The 25,774-nt window shown below is 40.3% G+C and overlaps 1 protein-coding gene across 5 annotated transcripts in view; it reads right to left on the bottom strand.

The window, feature by feature from the left end:
• Window positions 1-24,298, bottom strand: part of CNOT2 (CCR4-NOT transcription complex subunit 2) — a 92,218-nt gene extending 67,920 nt beyond the window's left edge. The window contains exon 1 of one of the 5 annotated variants that reach the window (XR_012673577.1): window positions 24,158-24,257. The gene's annotated coding sequence lies outside the window, so the exon portion shown is untranslated. Of the gene's footprint in view, window positions 1-23,372; window positions 23,391-24,157 lie in introns of those variants that run through there. The other 4 variants (XM_075149857.1, XM_075149837.1, XM_075149871.1 and 1 more) reach the window with 4 other exon arrangements.
• Between the last annotated feature and the right edge of the window lie 1,476 nt (window positions 24,299-25,774).

The raw sequence follows: 25,774 nt of genomic DNA, 5'->3' as shown, positions 1-25,774 counted from the left end.
TGTTGTGGTTTTTTTTGTTTTTTGGTTTTGTTTGTTTGTTTGATTTAGAGACAGGAAACTGTAGGCGGAGAGGAAAAAGCAGGCGATATGAACCTGCTGGGACACCTAGAGTGATACCAACAGAGGGAATATAGATGGGCCATAAGCAGTGGAGGTAACACTTGTGAAGCCTTCAACTCCGACAGTATTTTTCCGCAAGTCTGAACAGAGAGTAAGGAAAAGCTGAAGCTAAGGTCTTCAAGAAGTGTGTAAGCCACTCTACTTGGAAAAAAAAAAAAAAGAGGCAAAAGAAAAGATGCTCAATGGACATCACTATCAGCTAGAAACCTGACAAAATGAAAGATCATCTGTTTTCAGGCCAAATGGCACAGGTTTATTACAAGGCAGATCCTCTACAACAGATACAAGCACTTTGGCAAAACACAGGTATATTCTTGCATATCCTAGGCTTTCTTAGAACACCTATCGCTAAACTCTGACTATTAAAACTTCTCTGATTCTGCCAAGGCAGCCAGACATGAAGGCAATACCAAAAATATCCTCCCAGGAGCCTGGAAATTCTGACCTTTGTTTCCAACAGCCAAGGAAGCAGAAGTCTGCAGCAAAGCACAGTCGGTGCTTTGGCCACATCAGCAGGTAAAAACAGCTTAGCTACTGTCAGCTACTGCAGAACATCCATGATGTTGTGGGATGCTTCCCTCTTCTGTTTCTAACACACAGGACATTGCAGTGCCCGCAGTTAAATCCCAGAAGTACAGCCATTGTCCTTCTAGCTCCTGGGGGTGGTGCTCTCTCTGAAGTACAAAGACAGCAGAAGATCTGTACTGTAAACAGAAGTTATTTTACTTCCAGAGGATGTGGGGAAGACAGAGATCCTCTAACGTACCTCACAAATCCACAGCCTGGAGCACATGCCCAGACAGGTTAATAGGCATCCATCTCATCTGCTCTTTAAGAAAGAGGTAAACAGAAGGTGCACCTAGCCACCATCTTTTGGCCCCACACGACACACAGCTTGAAGAGACTGTCAAGTCACTACCACAGATACCAATGACAAGTAGGGCGAGTAGATTTAAAGGCCAGAAACTCCAAGTGAAAAACTGTGCAGCTCAGGGAAAAACAAAAATAGCAAAGTGTTGTCAGCAAACAGGAGAGCACCAAGAATACTCCAGCTGAACACCAACTGCAAAGGAGAAGAGGTCTCTGGTTCAAGTAGCTGTGGGCATACAAGGATCTCTGTGCAAACACACGTGGCTCATGCCTCAAAGGTAAAACAATCCTGACATCTGTCAGAAACCTGCAAAAGTAACTTTTTTTTTTTTTTAGTATAGCTAAAGGACTATTATATTTAATAAGAAGTTTGGGCAAAGATGTTAACAAGGTAACTAAATATTTCTCAAACTGTTGGACGCAGTATCTGAGCCCCGGCTTACAGCACAAGCAGCATTTGGCAAGCGCCTGCAGAAACAGAATCGAGACAGTCCTGACAGCGACAACTCAGCTTCTGCACTCTGGAAGTTCAGCGCGAATCGACACCACTCCTCTGAGCACACCTGCACTATTCCTACTTTCTTGTTTGAAGGTGGTCAGTATACATCATTGCAGCAAAATCAAATTTTACACTGAAACGGGACTTCATTCTGTTTCAGTACAATATCCCATGAATGTTTCAAGCATTTTATCCATTGCTATTTAAGTGGATATTAGATAATCCCAAAATGCCCTTATTTTTAGGTTGCCAGTACAGCAATTTTACAGTAATGCAGCAACGATAACAGAGCAAAATAAAAGTGCAATTCATGATAAACAGCTACATATCTCCTAAGTAGGACTTACTATTACAAGGGTAAGGAGACATGCCTTCACCCTTAATATACACATACTCCTTAGAGAGACTAGAGTAGATGACTTCAATAAATACCTCTTGCGGACTTTGTTAAAACCATGAAACAGTGGTTTATGCACTTATCAGCTCTGCTTGCAAACAAATGCCTAATCATCAGAGAAAGTTACTCAAAATATTGTTAGTATTTTTGCTTATTTGGTTTGAGAGCACTCTGCAGATCACTGGTTTCACTCTTACTGGCACTTCCTGGTTCATCCATCGACGCTGTGCGCTGCTCACGCACTCCTGCGCGCCCAGACCAACCGCAGCGTCCAACAGCAACAAACAGCAGAAACAACCCTGCCCCTGAAGAGCCAGCCGGCAGCAGAGGCTGCACAAGGAGGAGGAAAACAGACTAGCAAGATACCTTTGCTGACATATAAAAGAGCTTCTGCAGCAAACTGTAGTTCAGCAACTGAGATGTAGGGGAAAAAAAAGTATCTGAATAAATAAAAAGGCCTCATGGTAAAATATTCAAAATGTGCAATTAGAAAATGTCAACTTAAAACAATCAGCAGTGCCCCTTCAATCACTCTTCTATTTTCTTTTTACACAATCTACTCCTCAAGTGGAAACAATATACACACAATTAGCCTCACTGAAGTCAAATTAGAAACTCGTCTGTCTTAAATCAAGCTATGTTTAGTGTAGGATTGGGGCCAATCTCTCCCCGAATGCAGGTGCTTTTACACACAGGGAATCCTACTGATACCAACACTGCCCAGTCTATTCTAAATTAAGATCTGAAAACTAAGCTGCCCCCTCCCCTTTTTCCTATCCCCCCCCGCCGCCCCCCTTAAGGAGGGAAAGATGGTTGTAGAAGAGCTTTTTCCCTTTCCCTTCATTTTTCCCTCCTCTTGTTTTAAACAGACAGCAAGGAAAAAAATTCAAGGAGAAAATACAAGAAAAACACCGTGATCTACAACTCCCCACTAATAACATATCCTTCATACAGGAATTTTGAGAAAAGCTGGTTTTCACATTAAATAATATAGCATATTCTTGCACAACTGAATGTTCACCTGCATAACTGTCTTTGGCTAGGTACACTGAAAATTTGGACTTTACCGCTTAAGTTTCAACACTGGGAAACAGATAACAACTTAAAATTCTTCAAACATTTCAGTCTTTGCAGAGTACCTGTAATTATCAAGCAAAATTACAAAAATCTAATTGCATTTAACATGTAAAAGTATGGCTACAACCACTCCTTCTAAGGCACATCCAGATTTTACACTCCCTTTATAGGAAGGAGGAAGGTAGCACTGTCCGTTGACCAATTTGCACATCTCTTCCAGCTGCTCAGTGTCCAGGTATTTTGCCTTTGATCAGAAATCTCTTTTTTATTCCTGAAAGGTAAATCCAAAGTGCCTAGGAACAACATGAAGCTTCATTGTCTCCTCTCTCATAAACATGCTCGGTTCTCAAGTCAGAAAACTATTCAGCCTTTTGCTCTTTAAATTGAAAGAGGTAAATGGCAAACTTTTCTTTTGATGTAATGCAGATGACAATGCAAGAACTTGTTAGGTCAAATTATTGTTTCAGTATTGTCTATGCCACTCCACACTCTTAATTTGTTGATGGACCAGAACAGTAATTCCACTCATCAGTTCTTCATCAGGCCCTAGTAATATTTAGATGACAGCTAAAGAAAAAAAAGCTCGCTTTCTAAAGCAAGCAAAGATATATCTGAAAGCACAAGGATCTTGTAATTAAAAATGTGTCATTACACAGGCACTCTTATAAATAGAGCTATACAGAGCACTGCTTTGATTATTTTACAATATATTAAGAATGATTCTTTTAAGGGAAGGTACATTAGAACACTTAAGGCTTTACATCAAATTTCAGTATTACAAATGCTACTATGTATGCTAAACCCTTCTCCTGCAGTATTTAAAATTAATAAAGCTTCTAGGAATGAGCACCCAGATATCTTCTTGACTGACTATATGTAATTAAGATTAAAAGATATGTATGCATAATAAAACATTCAAAAAATGCTCCAAAGTCAGCGCTAGAGATAATGATATTTACATAGATTTAAATATAAAAAAATATAATATTTTTAATAAGTTTTCCCAATAGTATCATCCCCAGGCTGCCTCATATTCAAATTTTTCTTGCTACGTATTTGCTGGCCTTTGATCCTTTAAAAGTAGCTCCTGTAACAATAAAATAACAAAAAAAAGTATTTTAAAACCTTCCATGACAAATCGATTAAAAAATAATGCTGGTATAATCTCTGCTCTTGTACATATCCGGACTTCCAAATACATCTTAAGTTACAATATAAATATGCAAAAGAATTTTTTGGAAAGTTCAATATATTCTCATAATAAATGATTTGAAAAAGCATACTAGAACAGTTTATGTTTAGATAAAAAGATGACTAAACATTAGGTCTCTTTTAGAGTTTGCTTTGAGTTGAATGGACATGCCCTATATCCATTTTCACTCACTTCTAGCAGAAGCAAAAAGAGCAACTGAGACAAGGGAAAAAACCCCAAAGGTCTCAGACAGTACCACTTAAACACCAAAAGCAACAGATAGGGAAAATGGGGCTGACAGTATTATCAAAGATTGACAATAAGAATTAGTATGATACCAGTTATTCTACTTTTCCTTCCTTTGCATATTATGAATGAGTCTCTAAAGCTGAAATTTTGCACTGAATATTTGTTAGTACTGGATAGACCTTAACCAGCTGCGAGTAGTAACACAAACAAAAGTTATGGGGAATTGTTAGCATATTTTGCTACTACAGAGAAGAGCAAAGGCACGGGTTCCCTCCTTCATTCCCTCCCTATGGATAGAATGCAAGGAATGCAGCTTCTGTTTCTCTATCTAAAGTTTGAGAAGTGAGACAAACAGAACTTACTATAAAAACTGTTATTCCTGGAGAAATAAATTCTATAAGCCTATTATAATGGATACTCGGCCTACAGCAACCAAAAGCCAGACTTAGGACTTGCTACTAGAAAGGTTGAAGGTCTGGCTCCCGGAAACAGACACACTTAAAGAAGCTGAGACGTAATTTGACTGTTAGGAAAATATCAGAAAGCTACCTTCGGGTAAGACAGGCATATAGATAAAAACAGAACAAAAACAAAATGAAAAAAACTGAGAGGAGTCTAGAGCAATGCAAGATGACAGATTTGAAGTTTCTCCCCCATAAAGTTTATTTTACTATAACTCATTTTGCAGATTTGACCCAACAGACCTTTTCTATTTTGGGTTAGTAGCTTATCAAGTGACTTCTGTAAAAAGGTAATACTGACATGGAAAACAAGAGGACCTTTCTACTCATTTGCTTACTGGCATGATAATCACCTTTAAGTAGGCATCAAAGCAGAACAAAAATGTAGAAATTATTCTGGACATGTTGTGCAAAAGTAGTATACTCGCTACAGACAGTTACAGAAAAAGGATCTCAGACTTCACCTCGACTCAGGCAATTTCAAATGGATACTCTGTGAAGTATCACATTAGTCACATCATGAACAGATGCACAACATCTTAGTTCAATGACACGTTTAAATTAGTTGGCGAGCTAGGATCTTGCTCCATCTATGAAATATTCCATCTATGACCTCCAAAATCGAATTTTGTGAGAAGGACCAACAACAGCAATAGCTTCCTAGATGACGTTTAAGCTGGAGAAAAGCCCAGCAAACTACCTGAAATATCTCTTTAGAAACTTGTTCCTGTCTTTCCCTGATGTAGCAGTTCTCTTTAATTCAGCTGCCTTGCTGGAAATCAGAGATAATTGTTAGAGCCTAAGGCAGCGCTTGCAAGGCTGTCTAGCAATGAACAGTGAAAAAACGACTTTCCAGATTTATCAGAGCAGGCTCTGCCAACCAACTTCTCCACCGGTTCTCACAGCAACTTTGTAGCCAGTTTATGAACTGGCAGGATCTCCTGGGTTCATGTTTATTCGCTCATTTCCCTGTCATACAGGTACCTGTGCTGGCAGGCCACTGTTTGCCAGGAAGCTTTTACGAATGAAGGGAAAAAAAGGAAGAGGAAAGCGCTTTGTGGCAGTGATGATCATAAATAGTCTGCTCAGACATGGCTGTATCAAAGCTATTGCTTTGCAGTTGACATTTCACTTGGAAGGTTGACACCACAGAAGTAAAGCAGAATAGGTTTAGTTCATTCTTCCCTAATCTCTTTCCAGGGATTGCATAAATGGTTTCTGTCTCTTGCTTCCAAGAGAGAAAAACATGACACTGTCCTGAACAGCCCACATTATCCAAGACCTTCTTTGCTTTTTAGATTCCCACACTTTTTCCAAAATCTCTCCATCTAATGCTTTTCAATCCCTATACAAAACACCTTTTGCAGGCTATGAATGGTAACAGCGGCATTTTCAAGAAAGCCAGAGAAGTAAAAATAATTCTAAGAGACAGAGCTTATTCCTCTATGCCCTTGGAATGGCGAGTGAGACCAGCTGCAAGGAATCAGGGAAATCATATAAACAAAGAACAGTTTAATGACTTTCACTTTATAAACCCTTAAACAGCATTTCAGGGGACACCCTTCTACAGTCTTGTATGGTATCTGTTTATCAAATACTAGTACCTTCCAGGACACTGATCGCCAAGGCAGGGGATCCAGAATCAGTTGTCCATCTCCTAACTCGGCCGCAGCAGGGGAATCCCTGGATCTGGACATTTACTTTCCATAACAACCCTATGGGAAGGTCCTTTGAGCTAACTGAGGAAAGCTAGCCTTAATGCCTAAGTAATGTCTCTGTTAACCCTTTAACAGAGACATTATTTACTTAAAGGGTTAACAGAGACATTACTTAGGAAGTCCATCAGGTAGTTTTAAGCATCCGAATAATTCGAAGTGTTTGCTTAACAAATGTGTGCTTTGAAACAAACAGAGTTTGTTTGATAGGAGTCAGTCTCCTATCTGGACACAAGCTAAAGATATTTTTAAGTGGATATCATGCTTTTAATTTCGGTATCTCCTTTACTCACCATTCTGATTTCGAGGTCAGGATCAGAGTACTCTGAAATAGCTAGTGATATCACAGGCATTTCTCTGCACCGTATTAGACTGCAATGGTGTGATTTGCTATTTCTCAGAAGGATAAAAACTTGAACTATTAACTTGGTTTAATGAAAGTGACACAGTGGGTTTGAGATGTTTTGAGGCACCTTTCAATATGCAATCCTAAATTTTACTTTTCCCATAACAAGGTTCTATAAAGAAGAAGTTCACTTGAGAACTGTTTACTAAATTCTGCAAGAATGCAAAATGTAGCAAAGCCACAATCTCAGGTTATATTACCCCTCAGAACAAATCTCTATGTAAAAAAACAATTGCCCAATTGTGTAATATATACCTGATGGCATATCAGTTTGGAGATTGCAACTCATGTTTGCAAATCAAGAGTAAACATATACTTTTCACTACAAAACTAAAAATGAAAAATTCCAGAAATCTCTAGACTTCTCTGTAACAGGATGAAGAAAAGAAAAAAAAAAGAATCATCTTCACTATTAAATCTATTATCTGCAATATTGAGAAACTATAGGTTTTAATACTGAAATTAAATCCAGCGAGGTTGATGCTTAACACAAAAGAAATTTCACTTTTTAAAAGAATTGGCCCTTCAAGAATCTTCAAAAACACATGAAACATTAAGTTAAAAGTTTTAACTAAAGTATGAAAGATCCTCATCTTTTCTAATTGGCATAGTTACTACTTAATGTCATTTTGTACAGCTCCAGTGTAAAAAATCCTTTAAGAAAAAGTTTTCAATTAAGTACAATTAATCCACTCATACTTTTCTTTCAGAGTAAAGCGTTCCTAAATTATGACCAAACATCCCAAGATAAAAGCCTAAATGAAAGAAATTGTTTCAGTAGTTTACTCCTTTGAAGTGCATCATGATTAACATGTGTCAGTTACATGATGTATATGGGAATAATATATTTCTGCTGCCCTAACGGAGGCTCCCTTAACCACTTCCATGTCTGCCTCTTCTCAGAAAATTAGATTTTTACCATTACATTTCTTACTGATCCAGAACTCTTCTTTTTTAAAAATAAAAGTTTTCACTGTAAATGTTTACAGTAAGTCCAGCAGTATCAAGCACATTTCTACAGTTGTAAAGTCTAATAGCCAATTTAAAGAACAATACATCAAAGATGAGTTTTAACAGTGTTAAAATTTAGTGATTCTTGAGTATGTTACATACTTGACTTGACATAAACAAACAAAACTTCAATTAAAAAAACCTAAAAAAAACCCTGAAAGGCAATGTAGTCTGATTTAGAACTTTGTTAGGACACAGAAGTTGGTGACAAGAATTCTACCTCATGTTTTAAGGAGGTTTTTATAAGCAAGGTCAGTACCTTGAGCTAACTTCATACTGTTAGCATGGTTTTCTCACGATAGATCTAAAAAGAAGTGCAAAATTGGAGGACACAGAGTCAGTTACTGAGAAAAAATTACACAGCTCGCTAACTTTTTATTCTGCATATTCTACACCTAAGCCAATTTATACTGTTCCGATTCTCTAAAAATAAACACAAAACTGTAACTGAAACATATTTTTAGTCAAAACTGACAATGATTTATATATGCATCTGAAGGGGGAAGCACATATTAAGAGTCTGCAAAATCAACAAAACTATGCACTAACATTACGGGTCATTATAAAATTATACATTAAAAAATTATCACACGTTTCAGCCAAAAGAATCTAAATAAATTTTATAAGCTACTGACTCCAGTTTTCCCAGACAAAGAAGGTTTAAGAGGAAAGATCCCAGAGGCGCTGTGCCTGAGGTCGGAAGAGCCAGTAAACAAACCATAATTCGACACAGGCCCTTCACCGAGAAGGACGAGCACCACAACACAGGCCTGACAGAGGGGGGAGAAGAAAGTACAAGTCCAGAACTGATCCCTCACAGGAAAATATGCTAACCACATTCTCATTTGTGATCTCCACAAACACTTCTCACACAGGCATACACAGAGGCAGTCTTCAAAAAATGCATAATCCCACAGGGGTTCTACTGACTATACATTGTTGCATGTTTTTTTTTTTTTAAAAAAAAAAAAGATTATTCAAAGGTTTCGCAATTGTTAATACATTATACTGTAATTGCTATAGTGATACAAGACTTATTTAGGTTCTTATGCTTTAGCACAAGTCTAGCATCACTACTGCCTATTTATATAGAAAGATTTTTACCAAAACTCTGGGTTACAGGCAGAAAATAAGAAAACGCATAATAAGAAAAAAATCCCTCTACCTGGAAGTTGAAGCACAAAGGGGGAAAGTTTTACTCCAGCAACTCACAATGTCACAGTTACACATTATAAGTCTATCCTAGTGAAAATTACTGATTGTTCATTATCTGCAGCATATTTGCGTAACACATAGATTTGCTATATGTGTATTGCCACAAGTATAGTCTGAAAAGGAAGAAAAGGGTACAGCAGCACGTACACTGACTGTACGATCTGTTATACACATTACAGTAACACACGTACTCTGTTCAGTTACGCTTATTCATTCAGAAAGCAAATGCTCATTTCTGGTATATGCATGTGTTTTCAAGAATACACAAGAAGCTCTTCCATTTCTTTCCCTGGACTTCCAGAGGCCTACACACCTACCTTTCAGCCAGCTGAAGTCAGACGAGAGAAATTTCACCTCAAGCATTAAAAGTAAGTGGAAGATATGTGGGATAAATCTGGATCTTAAATTGACACGCAAAGATTTATAGCTGAGTCTACGTATTAACTGCTCACTTGTAAAATACAAAGAAGAGGGGAAAATGAGTCATATATTACTTGAATTGACATCTTTACTATTTTCACGATAGTTTTAATGTAGGTGAATACACCAAATAAAACTAAAACCTTCACCTCACCTGAGAACGTTCGCTCCTCTTGTAACAAACACCTTCTCTTTTAATTGCTTCACCCTTTTCCTCATTCACATTACATAATCCTCCTATACCCTTACAACTAAAGTATCTTCATTTAAAAAAAAAAAAGTTTGTGTTGTAATGTAGCAATGGTAGTCATTCCTTAACTATGAAGTTACAGCTAAGCCCTGCTTTCCAATCCATTTTCATAAATGCCAGTAATCTTCCTATGAATACAACTTCTCTCCTGAAGTGAAGCTTCTTTTCAGAAAACAAAAAAAAATCGAGAGCGCAAAAATACTTTTTCTAAGCATTTAACTCCAGTGTCATTTTCAAAAGAAAACTTGGGCAGATAACTCACTTTGAAAACCGTATCACGTTTTAAAGTTAGGAATTCTGAAAACAATCCTGTAATTTGAGGGTTATCCAACACTTCTAGACTAACAATCTTCCAGAAATTTTCTGTAGTTCTTCTTATACTCCATATTCAGAGAACTGCACAATAAATTGCATGCATGTGAAATGCACTTTAATCTGGGCCTCGTTTAAAATTGCCTTCAAATGCACTACTTTGGAAGAAGAAAAAGCTATGAACACACGCAGATTCGGTTTTACTTCTAACAGCAATTTACATTGTTACAGAGAGCACAGGCAGTAATACTGTGTTGGATAATCTTAGTCATTGCTTTTAAGACCCCATATTCATTCACTTGGCCAAATTACAGAATGCACAAACCTTTTATGCCCAAATATCTCCTTTAACCATCTTTCAGGCCAAACTGATCAGATTTTTTTTTTTAAAGTAGCTAAGATAGTTCAATCATTTCTGAATGTTTTCAAACAGGAAAACATCCTCCCTCCAGCTGAAAACATTTTAAAGTCTAGTCTGTTGGGATTCTCTAGCAGTTGAACACTGTGCAACACTGACAAGCAGGGCATGTTCTTGTCTTAGGAAGGCCCTGTGTACCAACACAAGGAAGACCTGCTTAAGTTTGCTTCAGCTGTAAGGCTCTGCAACACCACCCCGCTCACACGCTACACTGAGATCGTACAGAATTTCACAACTTCTCTCTGCTGATCTACAACGCATGTTTCACCTTCTTGCATGAGACCTCTGTGCAACAGTGTGGATGTAAGCCTAGCCACAGGACAGCTAAGGACACTTCATCCTAAGACTGAGAAATACTTTAATTCTCTTAAAATTCAGTTGCGTGCCATCAGGAGGATAGCTAGGACATAGGGGAGGAGGAAACCAGAAGAAGAATTAAGAGTTCAGAACAGGAAGAGAAAAAGAAACTGCAGAGAGAAAGAGACAGACGTGTAAGATGCTGATGCGAAAGCAGAGTCCCAAGGACCCAGCCCCCACAGCATGCGGAGCTTCAGAACTTGGACTCATACCCACCATTTCTGGATCTCCTCATTCTTTCAGTGTACAGTCAATGGACCAGGGACCACTGTCAAGATGTACCTCTATCCTCTTCTAATTAATGAGGCAGAAACTATAGAAAGAAAACATGTCTAGCTAAGATGTTTAAATGTCACATATGTAAACTGATTTTATGCCTCTCTCTTAAGGTTTGTCTTTTATTTATTTATTTATTTTAATAATGTTGGGGGAGCCACACGAAGATTTTCACAAATGCCTTCTGCTTGAAATATTTCAAGAGTCTATGCAGAAGCATTAACCATTCACAGTTGTAAACGAAATGAAAGGTATTTCTGTTATGAAATATTAAGCCAATGCATCAGTTTCTCTTTGTAACGCATGGCTGTTACCTCAGTGAGGCAATATAAAAATACAGCTTTTTCAAAAACATATTATAAAGCACTTCCATGAAACTGTAATGAAGAAATTGGGGAGAAAACATTAACCCAGAATTTACTTATAATTTTGGATAGCATGATCTGAACAGTGGGATTAAAAAAGAAAAATCCCAGTGAGCCAACACCATGCATCCTGTCCAGCAAATGAGGCCAGAGTCTTCTGGGAAAAACAGCATTTTATCAAAAAACTATATAATAGTGATAGGCAGATGGAACCTGACTTAAGATAGGAAAGAAAACCTTCATTCCAGCATTTCTTAAATTCAGATTGTCCTGAGTTTGCAATTTTAACATTCATTGAAGCAGGGTTTTATGTACTGACTGAGGGAGGTGTTTGTTTGTAATAAAACTTCAAATGCTCATATAAACAGTGACCTACATCCCTCTCAGTTTATGAACTGAAAATGAGACAAGTTTATGATGGGGCAATACAAAATCAGTAAGAACAATGAGGTAATCCAAAACTTCATTTTTCAATCTTAAATTGCTGGGGAAGCAAAGAAACAGAGTGAAAAGAATAGATGAAAAAGAGAAAAAAAAAGTACAGGGAGAAAAAAACAGACCATAAGAATACATAAGATAGAAAAAGGAGGCATTCTGGGAGCACAGGAGACAAAAAAGGCTAGCTAAAGTGTTCTGCATTTATCTAAAACCCTGTCTTCAGATAAAAATTAAGTTCACAGCATCACATGCCTATACTACACTGGGAATGCCTTCATCACTTGATGGAACATAGCTGCTCCTCTCCAGATTTATATAGTAAGCCAATTCAAAGATTCTCGCACTAAGTGAAAAAAAATTAAACTTTTAATAGCTAAACTTTCAAAGCATATTTGACATTACAAAAAATGTAAAGGAAATATTACAAAATGAATATGTGAGGGATATAACCACCTCAGCAGTGTTGCATAGATTTTTATCACTATCACTTCATACATCAATCCAAAATTTAAACTAGCTCCTCAAAACAGACGTACAATTACAACATATCACTAGGAGTCTCATTCTCACTCAGGGGACATATTTCCATTAGTAATCTAGCCATTTGTAATTCTGATTTTTTGCCAGTTTATTTTGCCAGTTTGACAGTGTCCACAGAGGTCAGACTGCTGAAGCAGAAGGACCTGGTGAGGTTTCCAGTGAATGACAAGACCTTGCTGTGGAACCCAAACCAAACCTGCTCTATCAGCAGCTGTCCATCTTATTCCAAGATAGCCCCCTTACCCTGACACCGCTGGACTGTCACCTCTGAGAGAAAAATACTGAGTGGTTCTTCAAAGGAGAGAAAAAACAAAAAAAAAAGAAAAGAAAAGAAAAAAGGATAATGTGGGCAAGAACCATGGTAGCTGCATTCAGAGAGAAGAAACACAACACCAAAGGGAATTTTCTTTTGTTAACCAAGGCAAAACTTGGTGTGTCTTCTGGGTTTGACTCTACAAAGCATGAGGGCAACTGATTAGGCAAGACCATTTTCACTTTTTTTTTTCCCCTGTTTCAGTATTAGAGTTTAACATTGACAATTGGATTATTTTAAATGCTCTTCATGCATAACAATTTCAGAAGCTTACCTTCTAAGCGAACTCTGTCATTCTCTTGCAGTTTTATACGCTTTTTTCATTTCCAGTAAAAACAGTAACAGATACTTTGAAGTGTCACTACAATTATTAGTGACTAAGAATTTTCACAGAAAACATGTTCACAACCAAAATATCCATACCTCAGAAGGATCAAAACATACCCACACATTTATAGAGTGCCATGGCAAGGGCAACATTAGAGGGATGCGAGTTCATTCTGATCCTGCGTAAGTCAATGAAAAGACCATACATTCATTCTATATGTTGTAAGTCAAAAAGGCAGACACTGAAGAAACCTGACATAAAATTCCAAAGTTTTAATTAGAGAGGGAAGGGGGGTTACACCATCTTCCACAAAAATCTAAAACTTTTCATAAATAGCAAATTATACAAAGGGTGTAGGATAAAAACACTAACTTCACTACCTAAAATTAAATCATATTAACAGGACAATTAAGCGTTTAAAGTAAAAAGCATGCACTGACCCTTTACACAAAAATAAATAGGAAATTCTTCTCACAAAACTCCCCTCTCCTAACAACCCCCTGTGCACCTAGTGATACCAACAGTTTCCTGACACAGTCCTGCTCAAACCAGGCCAAGAAGACTCAGGGATAAAATGCCAACAACCACCAGGGCCTCCTCGACATTAGAAGTCCTCTCGTACCAGTGGACAGATGGATGACAGACAGCTGTGGTGAGGAAACTCTGGGATACACTCTTAAAAAAAGACTGGGCACATAAATGCTGAAATACACAACCAATCTGTTATCCTTGTGTTTGGCTCCCTGGATTACTACTCTAGAAAAAGAGGAAACAATATCAAACAGAACAGAGGAACGTATTTAATATAAAAACATTGCATTTCTCCTCTACAAACACAGTATTAGCTGACAGGCTAGGCCCGGGCTGACATACTGGGCACAGAACAACATGGCCTGGCCTGCACAGGCTCTCTCTCTGGGATGCTTCCCCTGTCCTTGCCCTCCTGCTCCGTGCCTTGCCTACCAGACGTGTGTGCCAGCTCCACTGTGGCTAGGGCACAGTCCCAGGCTTTCTACACAGAGAGCATGGCACTTGGGAGTCCCTCAGTGCCAGCAGACGAATGTCCTTCCTTCTCCCAGAGCCGCAGTGCTCTAGCTGTGTCCCAGGGCTGTCTGGAGAGCCCAGAAGTGAGAAAAACACAAAACATTGCTATGCTCAAGGCAAAGCTGAGTAACAACGATTTTGTGTTGGACATCCTGCTCCTTCCCCTCACAGGCATACTCATCAGTTCCTCAAGAACAGGAGGGATTGTCTCCCCATCACCAGGACAAGGGGATGGTGCCCACAGGCCTCCAGGAAGGGTAGTGCAGTGCTTTGTGGTTCTTCACCCCAATACATAAGCTGGGTCAAGAGGGTTTCTTAAGATCCACAACCAAAGGGAGAAGGCACAGGATGACAGGCCTCACAGCAGGCTTTCACCTCCTGTCGTTGCCTACGCTCCCACCGAACAACCCGAGTCCAATCTAGAAACAAAACCTATCCATGTAGAAATGGCACGTATCTACCTATCTGAATGTGTATATATGCTGTTTAGCCTCAGGAAGGACAAAGGTAACCCATACTTTAACAAGGGTAACCCTCATGCTGAAACATGGGCTTCTGGTGTCATAAATGCCAAGCTTTACAAATTTTTCGGTCTTTCAGGATGACCTCCATGGTTGACAAGAAGTCTGAGGGCTGACAGTACTTCCCCTGCCCCAAAGTTCTGGATACCTGACCTAGACACTGCTAGGAAATTAAATAATTTGAATTCTTCAGATAAAACAATCATTAAAAGCATCTACAAAATCTCATTTATTCTTAAAGCTGCAATCTAATGGAGAAACTACTTGTTTGTTTAGTTTTACAAGTATCCATTTCTTCAGACCTCAGATCCCTTTGAATTCACTCTTCACTGAACTACAGGATCCCTCAGGGAAAGAGAAGGACCTTGTAAAATGAAGCACTTGGGATGTCACTAAAGAACACTATAGAAAATTAACTTTTATAAGGACAGTAACAGAACAAACAACAGATGTCTCCGTTTTGGCCTCGGATTTTGAGACTCTCAACTTTTGATCCTCTGCTCTGAAATTTCAGCTGTGCTCTTAACAGAAAAATATAGCCTATAGTCACCTACTTCAAGAAGTGATGAAAAATGAGAACCAACTTACTCTCTAATAAAGCTGTAATTCTTGACAAATCCAATTTCTGTCCCTTAAATTATTTACATATGACAAGTTTGTTCTGTACAGGTGTCATCCTATCAGCAAGACATGATGCATTCTATCATTTAATTTAACATGTTATTTGCAGCCTGAATTCAAAAAGCATGAGAGAAGTCACATTAAGGAGATCAAAACATTGCTAAGACTACAGCAAGAGGTGTACAACAGCTAAGAGAATAGTATAATTTGATCATAAACATCACCTAAAATACTGAAAAAAAAATGAAGTTTATTTTTAAGCATATTTCAAGTTTGCCCTCAAAGTTGCATTAATGCAATTAACATCTCCTTTTCACATCTGAAACATCCACAGGCTTTCAGAACTCTTACAACTAGAGTGCAGAGTCAGATTATATGAGAGGTCTCTGAGAAAGTGTAACATAGGAAGTGCACATACCTGTGAGCAGGCATCCACTGGGCTTCTTTAATTTAGAGAAACAAATGTCTAATGCACTACACAGTACTTTCAAACTGTTGGTTTGCTCAGATATGCCAAATTAATACTGTAAAACTCCGCAAATGTGGAGGAGTAACATACCTAACTGTGCAAACAAGATATTTGATATTCCTAAAACACAAGCAAAGTTACTGTTTGGCCACAAACACTGACAGGGAAAATATTTCAGATGTAAATACCCACAATCAAAAATTAGGTAGGATGTGTTCCGCTTTGTACCAGTGGGGATGAGGCCTCTAGGTGCTAACAATACAAGAAGTGTTACATAAGACTATGCACTTATTTTTAGAAGCACATTACAAAATTAAGTACTGCACTGGAATCTGTTGCAGAGCCATGGACAGTTACATCAATGTGCACAAAGAACAACTCCTCATTTGGAGCAGAATATTAGATTCAATTCAGATTAGAGTTCTCTTCTGCCAATCCCAAAAAATCCTGAACCATCTGAGACCAAGAAAGATAATTTGGGTTCATTTAAAAAAAAAAAAACAACACACCCACAACCAAAAAAACCCCAAACACACTACTAATCATAAATACAGACATATTCTTTTCTAATGAGCAGCAGAATAAAAACTAGTTTCTTACAGATTCGTTCTTTTGTTTCTTAATACTTCTCCCATACCATAGCCCTCAACTTCCCTCTTTACCCTGATAACCCTCAACTTCCTTCTTTTCCCACATCTCTTTGTGACTCTCTCCCTCCTGCTCCAGGGAAGAGTTGTGGTGCACACACTCTGGAAGTCTGCATGTGCTCACAGGCTGCCTGACCAGCTGCCGTGCTACAGAATACATACTAGGTCAGGTCTGGCTATCTCTTTTCCAAGAGGGTGCACTAATTTGGACTTCCTTCCTCTACCTTGTCACAATTTTATGAGGTTTGTAGGACCACAATTTGAGTCTTAATTCCTCTTTCTGATTTAAGTTTACATATATAAATATATTTATAACTGTAAATTAAATGCTTAATTTTTGAGTTAACTCAAAAGTTGGGTTACCTATATACACTTTATATATACTTTACATTTTTATATATACATACACATATATATACTCACTGTGGGGGAGGGACAGACAAACCAAATAATCTCATAAATCACACTTCCTGAGAAAAACTGAATCAAAGCTTCCTAGGTGTTTGCTTTCTTTAAACAGTACTAGATACTGCAGAATGAACCCAGCATGCATTTGCCTAGATTAAACTTCGTTCTTCCCTCACCATCTCTGATTATCACCATTCCTCTCATCTTTACCTATTTAAAAAAATAAATAATTTTTTTAAAATTACTGCTAATTTCATGGTCATGCATCACACTGCTCTTCAGAACAACACCACCTGAATTTATCAATATTGCTTGCTCTATTTCTTGCAGGTACAGACATAAAACAATCCATTAAGCGCACCCTACTATCAACAGATTTTACTACCACTGTTTATTCATTTGCAGCCTACTCTATTCCTCTTCAGGCTCTTTGCTAAGTACATTAACAGCGTGGCCTGTGGACTACGCTTAGTCTACTGAGTTTTAAAACACACCTCACAAAATGTTTTTGTTTTAAAAACCAGACTCTGCAGATGCAGGTATCCAGTAACATAGAGAAATCCAGCAGCTGTACGCTGGAACACACACCTGCTGCAGTTAAGGGGCAGTTAAATATGTCGGTCACTCCTGGTTGCCAACCAGACCTACACTTGGCCATCCCAGTTTTCAAAACTTGTTGAGCTGTTCCTATAAAAACGAATTCAGTCTAGTAGCATGTTTAAGAAAGGAAAGCCTGAAATTGAATCTACAGTTAGGACCCTAAAAGAACTGCCAGATGCTTTAAAAAAAGCATTAAAAATAGGTCATTTGAACTAAATTTATTTGTCTTTTGGAGACAAATGAAAGATTAAGATCACAGCTAACTTCACAGTTTGCACATTCCTAATTAAACTGTTATGAAAATACTACTTGCTATCAAGCATATACTGCTGGTAGTCACAATACACACCCACCTGAGATAAGGAGAGCTCAGAAGAGCACCAGCCTCTTGAAAACTACATTTTATCCTTCCAAGAAATTTGGAATACTTCCTATTTCATCATACATGTCCCACAATATACATGTTCTTATATAACTGAACTTCTAGAAGTAGGGGGGAAAACAAATCATGTATTTATTGCCCAAAACATATCCTCCAGAAAATGCCGAAAAGTTTCCTAAAAAAAAAGTTAACTCCATATAACAATAGCATAGGAACTTGAATTTACTTCAACTTCTGCCATGAAATAAAAAGAGATACTGACTTATTCTCATGTATAATGCTGATCTTAATCAATTTGATCTTGAAGAATCAATTCACTAGAAATGTGTGTCCACGGTAAGTTGACACAGTAATTGTGTCAACAATTTAAGATTTCAACATAAGGTAGCTTTCTACCTTATGATGATGCTTTCGACATGTTGAAAAAGGTACAACACACAGCAAAGTATCAAGAACAGTACTGACATTGCAACAAATTAATCAAATATCTCATATAAAAAGATTTTTTACTGCAAACAGTTGTACAGGTGGACACAATATTGCAAGGTACTTTTAACGTTCAGAATTGCTCATCATCTCTTCAGTCTTTCAAAAGTTGACACTGTGTACAGCTCTGATTTCTTTTTGAAAACCTTTCAGATCTCTTCTTCTCCACAGCACAAAGCATGATATAAACTCTCAAGAAAAAAGACGACCTTATTCTATACGTTTTTTTAGCCTACTTAGTCATTACAAAAAAAATACCTGCTTCACAGCTATTTTCCTGTTTTTTTTTTTTTTTTTTTTTTTTTAATATATTTATATGCAACAAGTACTTTCTCACAAACTGCATTACTACTGAATGGTGAAAGACTCCAAGCATATACCTGAACAAGTCCCCTACACAGCAGAGCAACAGAAGGAAGGTTGGCAGACCTTTTTTCCACCATTATAATTCTCTGGCAACACTTCCTTTGCAAGAACAGTTTTCACAATTAGAACAAAAAATGCATTAAAAATAGTTACAATGAATAGTCAGTCTACCTCAAACAATGCAAGGTTTTAGTAGGCTGGACAGGGAAAAATACTATTGCAGTGAAGCTTGAAGAAAAAACTCACGCAGTCATATAGACTGTTTGACAAGTACACAGTCCACTGACACAAGCATCAGTTACTTATTTTGCACTAAGATGGGCATCTTCCTATAACCCTTAGACAGAAAAGATAATATATGATATTACATTATCATTATCTGTGTTATGAAGGCAGCCTTAGAAAAACTTGTTTGCCAAGAAGTTGCCTACAAATCTCAACATCAACAGTTTATAATTTAAAACAGTTGTGGCTGTTCTAATGTAATTAATCATACTGCTTCTTTTTGATGCCTGGAAACTCCTTGCTATTGTTTTCAAATACACACATATTTAGATTGTAATGAAAATGTCGTGGACATACAATTCTGAAACACATAAGGACAAACAATAAAACTGCTACCTACTGAATTTGGTATAGGACCATTCTGGGATTTTAACATTGCTTTCTCTAACTATATATGTTAACTGCTACTGGTATCTAGCTCCACAGAAGCCTTGAACCGTGCAAATAAAACACAGGAAAGCATTATCTTTAGTACAGACTAGAACTCAGCTATAAATTGGTTAAATGACTTACCCAGAGTCACCCATCACTTCAGTAGGTAACTGAGAAAGACAGAAAGCATGCTCCGACTCTCATGCTCATGCTCAACCCCCTGGATTACTGTCTGCTCAAGTGAGAGTAACACAAAGTAGGAGTTTCCATTGTACTTCCCACAAATACACCAGTGTTTTATACTAGTTTTCATTTTAAACAAACTATACCTTCTTACAAATAACTTGACCTCAGCCAACTATATTCATCCGTCATTGATCTCAAATGCATAAAAAATTTGACGGCAGAACTTTGAAAATGCTTCAGAAGTTCATTAAACTACTCACTGCAACGAAAAAGAATCCTGAGCGACATGGGGTACAAGATGATACTTAAAAATACCCCCCAAAAAATTATCCCAAATCAAAAGGAAAAGAGGAGGAAACAATGGTTTACTTACTAATGAATTTCTGATCAACAACTCTTGCACTGCAATTCAGCAAGAGAAGGATGTGTCTGAAAAAAAGTCTCAATTATAATCAAGTTTTAATCTACCAGCATAATCTGAAAGGAATCCTCCTAGGAAATGTAGAGAGTTGTGAAATTAAACATATTAGCAGTGTAAAGAGCGGTCAGATGGCAGAGCAAGCAAGTCAAGGGGGAAAAAAATAATGCACGTTTTTCTGTAACATTACTGACAACCAACGCGACCTCAAGACAAATCGGGAGGGCTCAGTAACCTCTTTGGGCAAGGATCATTTACACCTTGATTTGGGACCTATAACACAGCCACACCAGAAGCTGAGCTAATACACACTACCACAATAGAAATACTCAATTTTCAGCAGAGTATTATAAATGAAAGACAAAATATAAATTAAAAGCAATCTGAACATTTTATGGGTTTTTTTTTAATTTTGCTGACACAAACACAAAAAGATTTTAAACCCTATGTAGAAATCTCTTACTGATTAGCATAGACCATGTTTAGTATACACACACCTTCTCTAAAAACAAAATAATTCCATAGGACAATTTCAAACATCCTACTGTGCAATAATTTCATTTGACACAATTCTTCCTACACTGTTATAATGCTCAATAAAAGCAGTTAGCTGTCATCATACAGCATCCATCCTGAACACTCTCACGCACGGAGTTAACTGTCAACATGCGAGTAGGTGCTTTTAAGTCAATGAGACTACCCACAAACTTTCAGCTGCTCATATGTTTTTACAGGAACCTGAGTCAGGAGACCAATGCAACACACACAAACATAGAACGTATGTGCTAAAGCACATTTGGAAATAAGAAAAGAAAAAAAAAAAGGCCAACCCTATTCAGGAAACACAACTGAAACAGGTTGTTTTGAATTGCTCAGTACAGTGTACCTGAGACATCAGGATAAATTTCAAGCAAAAATATTAGCAGATCTCTGTTGTGTAGAAGAATGTTTACATACAATTTTTTATTTATTTATACCTCAAAAGCCCAGATGAAGCAAAGTTAACCTAACTTGAACTTCTTGGCTTTTGACAACAAGCACTGTATTCATGTATACACTGTATTAATAATAATTAAAAAAAAAAAAAAATGAGAAAGACTGTATCACTTAGAGAGCAATCATTTAAATCCGTGGCAAAAAAATATTGTTTTGACTTACTATGGTACTGTACTTCTATATACACTGGCAGAGAGCTTTCTATCTAAGCTAAGATTTAGAAACACACACAACAAATATGGCAAGTATTCTGACAAGCATTTAAGAATTTTTAATATTTTTTGTTAAGAACACATTTTTTAAGGTGCCTTTTAAAAATCTGTATTCAAGCACATTATAGTTTTAAGGGAAGACATAATTAAAAAAAAGTTAAGTACAAGGATCTACTTACTTTAGAACAAAATTCTGTACTTGAAAGCTTAGGCACACTTTCTATACTACCTCATAACAAAACCAGCAATTCAATGTTTCTCTTAAGTTTCCAGATCAAGTCAGAAAGCCAGGTGCAAGAAACCTCTATTTTAATTCAGCTATGGTGGATTTTTAAGTTCTATTCACTTCTTGAGAAAATAACAACAAGGAGGTGCAAGACATTTCTGAATAAATAAAATTATGATACAAGACTGCTTTAAAGCTATAATGAGGTTACAACTTTGCAATTACTACACAACAGACAGACCCTTGCACCAACACAAAAATAAGTAAAATTTTTTTAAAAGTTACAGCAGAGGCTAAAAATGCAATAATGTTTCTAATTTCAGAGCTAATCTCTATCTAGACAGAAATACATTTAGAAGTATAGCAAATAAAGCAGAAATATTTTCTGAGCTACCATTCCATTGCAGGCACACACAACTTTCATACAAAGGGACTGAGGTACAGATCAAGATTTTCAGGTGCAAACAGCCACTTATGGGACCAGTTTTTAGCATCAAACTTCAGGACATGTTAACTGCCCTATTTTTTCCACTGAATACCAATTCTCTAAAATTAGATTCTTTTGAAGAGAATTCGAATCAATTTTTTTTATAAATTCCAGGCATTTTTTTAATTTTCAGTTCTTAGCCAAGGGCTTTTGCTTTCACTTGTTGGTAAAACTGACACACAAACGGGTTAAAATAACAACGACTACTTTGACAGCAATATTAAGTTTCTAGGAGACTTGTAGACAAGGTTTATCTACTACTACACTCTTAGCTTTATCAACAGCTTCCTGAAAGTGAAACAGAAATACACTTGCAAGTCAAGTCAGTCAGCTCATGATAGCAAGTATTCAAATCCCTTCCTTCCTAAAATCAGAAGCAGTCGACACCTTGAAGTTTAGCATGTCGGCTGAATTCACAACATAAACAACAGTGGAAGTTGGGGGAGGGGAAAAAAAGAGGCATTGGACACATACATAGTCTTCAAGATCATAAAACTGGATCTTGTGAGTTGCGTTCTATTAACACACCACCACTCTAAGAAAACTCAAAGTACATCAAGACACACACAACAATTCTTCCAGGTCCAAGCAAAGATGCCTTTGCAATATCAACCTAAACAATTATTTTGCTCTTGCAGGTCTTTACAAGTTTTAACAGTCTGAAACACATCCAAGTTTCCAGAAACGTGAAGGTTTCCACTAACTGATGTGACAGCAGGTTTGATCATCTTGAACTCCCTTCCCCCAGCTGAAGAGTTACGACTAGCAGCCAGTCACCAGCACCAGATGTTACTGCCGTGCAAGCACACAGGAATGTCTCCTTCACACACTCAAGTCACATGCACACACGCACATATACAAGAAGGACACGCAAAAAGTTCTTATCTTCCCCTGGGGATAAAATAGCGCAAAGTTGGAAACAAGTTTTTCCCCGATAAAACAGACTTCCAGCAGAAAATTAAAACATGCTTGTGTTTAGATGTGGATCAGCAGCAGAAGCTACATCTAAACACAAGCATGTTTTCATTTTCTCATATTACAAAACCTCCAAAACAAAGTTTCCTGTAACTTCACAAAAAACCACCCCAAAACAGAAACGCTGAACCTAGGATACCTGTAAGCAAATCCTTGTTTCCGTCAGGAGCACACGTACACTAACTACTGGATAAACGCTGCCTCTCGCATCCCTCTCCACCGCTCTAGCGTCCCCCTCTCGTCCCTAACCTGTCACCCTGTGCCACCCCCCTCCCCAGCCCGCACTGCACGCTCCCCCCGGGCCGGGGTCATGCCGAAGCTCCGAACCGCCGCCCCGGCGGGCAGGGGAAGGCCGGCTGCTTCCTCCAGGGGCAGCTCTCGGGAGAGCGGCTCGGTCTATTTCAAGTTTGTTTTACACACACATCCGAGGGAACGCCAGAACCTGCTCGCACACCGCCTTAACCGCCGCCAGGAGGAGAGTGGAAAAGGCGCAGGCGAAAAAAAATATTTTTTGAAAGAAAACGATCCGGCGGTACCCCTGTCTCACCCCGGGCCTTCCCGGGGGCCGGCGGACCAGGCCGCAAGGCCACTCCGGCGAGGCGCGCAGCCCGGCGCCGCCCGGGAGCGGGGCCGGCGGCAGCCCGGGCCGTGGGTGGCAGGTTTCGCTGCCCCGGCGCCGGGCCCGGGGGGAGGCGGCGGGCGGGGGCCGGGCGGCCGCACACCCCCGCCGCAGCGCGGAGACGGACGCGGCGGGGGGGGCAGAGAGGGGCCGCGGAAGCGACTGCCGCTAGGCCCGGGGCCGGGCTGGGACGGGCGGCGAGGCGGCGGCGGGAAGGAGCCGTCCCGGGCGGGCCGAGCGGGCCGTGGGGCGAGCTGCCAGCGGCGGCCACGGAGGATGCGGGGCCCAGGCACCGCTGGGCCGCGGCCTCGGCCGGCCCCCGAGCGGCGCCCGGCGGCCGCCGCCGCCCGCGGCCGCGGAGGAGGGCGGGGGGCGGCAGGCCGGGTCGGGCCTGCGGCTGCGCTCCCGGCTCGGGCGCCGCGCGTCCCCCCCGCTCCCCCTCGGAGACAAAAGCAAACGGAAACCCGGCGGGACGGCCCCGGGCTCGCAGGGCTCCGCCGCGGGCCACGCCGCCGCCCGGCCCTCCCTTATCGGCCCGCGGCCGGGACGGCGGCGGGGCCCGGGGCGGCGGCGGAGGCCGGGGAGGGGGCGGCCGGGGCCGGACTCACCGCATGAATTTTCTTGTCCCGCGGATCCAAGATGGCTGAGTATCCAGCACGGAGGATGCTGGGGGAGCAACCTTTACCCTCTGACCCGGCCGCCGCCGTGACCCCGCCGCCGCTCGGCCCGGCAGCCAGCGCCGAGGGGCGGAGGCAGGCGCTGCCGCACGGCCCGGCCCGGCGCGACGCGACGCGGAGCGGAGCAGCCCCGCGGGGAGCGGCGCGGAGGGGCTGAGGGGGACGCGGAGGAGGAGGAAGGAGGAGAAAGGAGCAGCGAGGCTCGCTCGCCTGCGCTCCCTCCGCCTCCCGCGGGAGACGCGGCCCAACGCTTGGGGCCCAGCACGTCGCCGGGCCCGCGGTGGGGCACGTAGGCCTCGGGGCTGCCGGGCCCCGCCGCGCTCCGGGGGCCTTGGGCAGCGGGAGGCGCCGGCGCTGGCAGAGGCGCTGCTGGCTGGGGACGCGGGGCTGCGGCGCGGCGGGCGACGGCACCCGGCCCGGCCCTCATTTTGTGAGGGGAGAGGGCGGCCCGGGCGGTGCGCAGGCTGGGTGCGCCGGGCCAGACGGGGTGTGGGGGCGAGCAGGGTCCGGGGGCAGCGGGGCTCCCCGGTCCTCTTCTCAGCCTGCGGAGGCAGAAGCACCCAGAGGTGCCGGGGGGCTGTGGAGACCTACCCCGGGCGGACGCACTCCCCCAGGAAGCCGTCCCAGCGTCCTGAGGGGGGGGTCCCATCCCGTGTGGCCCTTGCCTGTCCCCTTGCCCTGGGTTACGGAGTGCGGAAGGAATGGCCTGGCCTTGCTGTAGGCTGTGCGTTAGCCTGCGGAGGATCTAGGTCAGGAACTACCCTCCTGATCAGATAAATTGTGTGAAAGTTCATATTCCCTCTGTCAGTGAGGTAGCGTTGGGCAGGCAGGCCTCGCCATCCACTTTGTTATTAAAATGGAAAAGCATTGCCAAGATGACACAAACGGACTTTTTTTTTTTAATTTATCAACCCTGAAAACATGTATAACAATGGCTCAAGTATAGCGAATGCCAATGCACAAAACACTCATAATGCAAATAATCCCCTTGAATTCAATGAGACTATCAACGGTACAAAAGCTAAGCCTGTACACAAGTGTTTACAGGATCAAGGCCAACATTATTTGTGAACTGGCTTCTCTGCTCTATCGAAGAAAAACAATGGTGCTTCTACCTTAATTTTGTTATGAAATCATCATAAAGTTTAAAAATTGAAACAAAAAGATGAGCATATAATACTTGGCTGGAAATAGCGACTTTCTTTCAATATTTCCACACGTGTGCTTTCTTCACAGGTTTGATTTTGGAGTTCCAAACAATTTAAAAAATAAGTGTTGAGTAGGTTACACAACACTAATATTTTATAGAAACATCAGTGCCTACAGTAACATGTCTGTCAACATAAACATGTTTTGAAGATGAGAGAAGAGAATTTCATCTAAGCTAGGAGACCGGTTTCTTAATGTCACCACCTTTTTGTGCCGCACAATTGTGCGCTGAGCATGAGTGCCATGTCATCAAAATGAATGTCTATACGCTTTGTCCAGGAAAATACTGCATTTATTATTCTAACATTTCAACCTTTCCTTTGTCACTCAAATATTCAT

This window comes from Calonectris borealis, chromosome 1, assembly GCF_964195595.1.
Source record: "Calonectris borealis chromosome 1, bCalBor7.hap1.2, whole genome shotgun sequence".
Lineage (NCBI taxonomy): Eukaryota > Metazoa > Chordata > Aves > Procellariiformes > Procellariidae > Calonectris > Calonectris borealis.
This window is presented reverse-complemented; position numbering and strand designations above follow the sequence as displayed.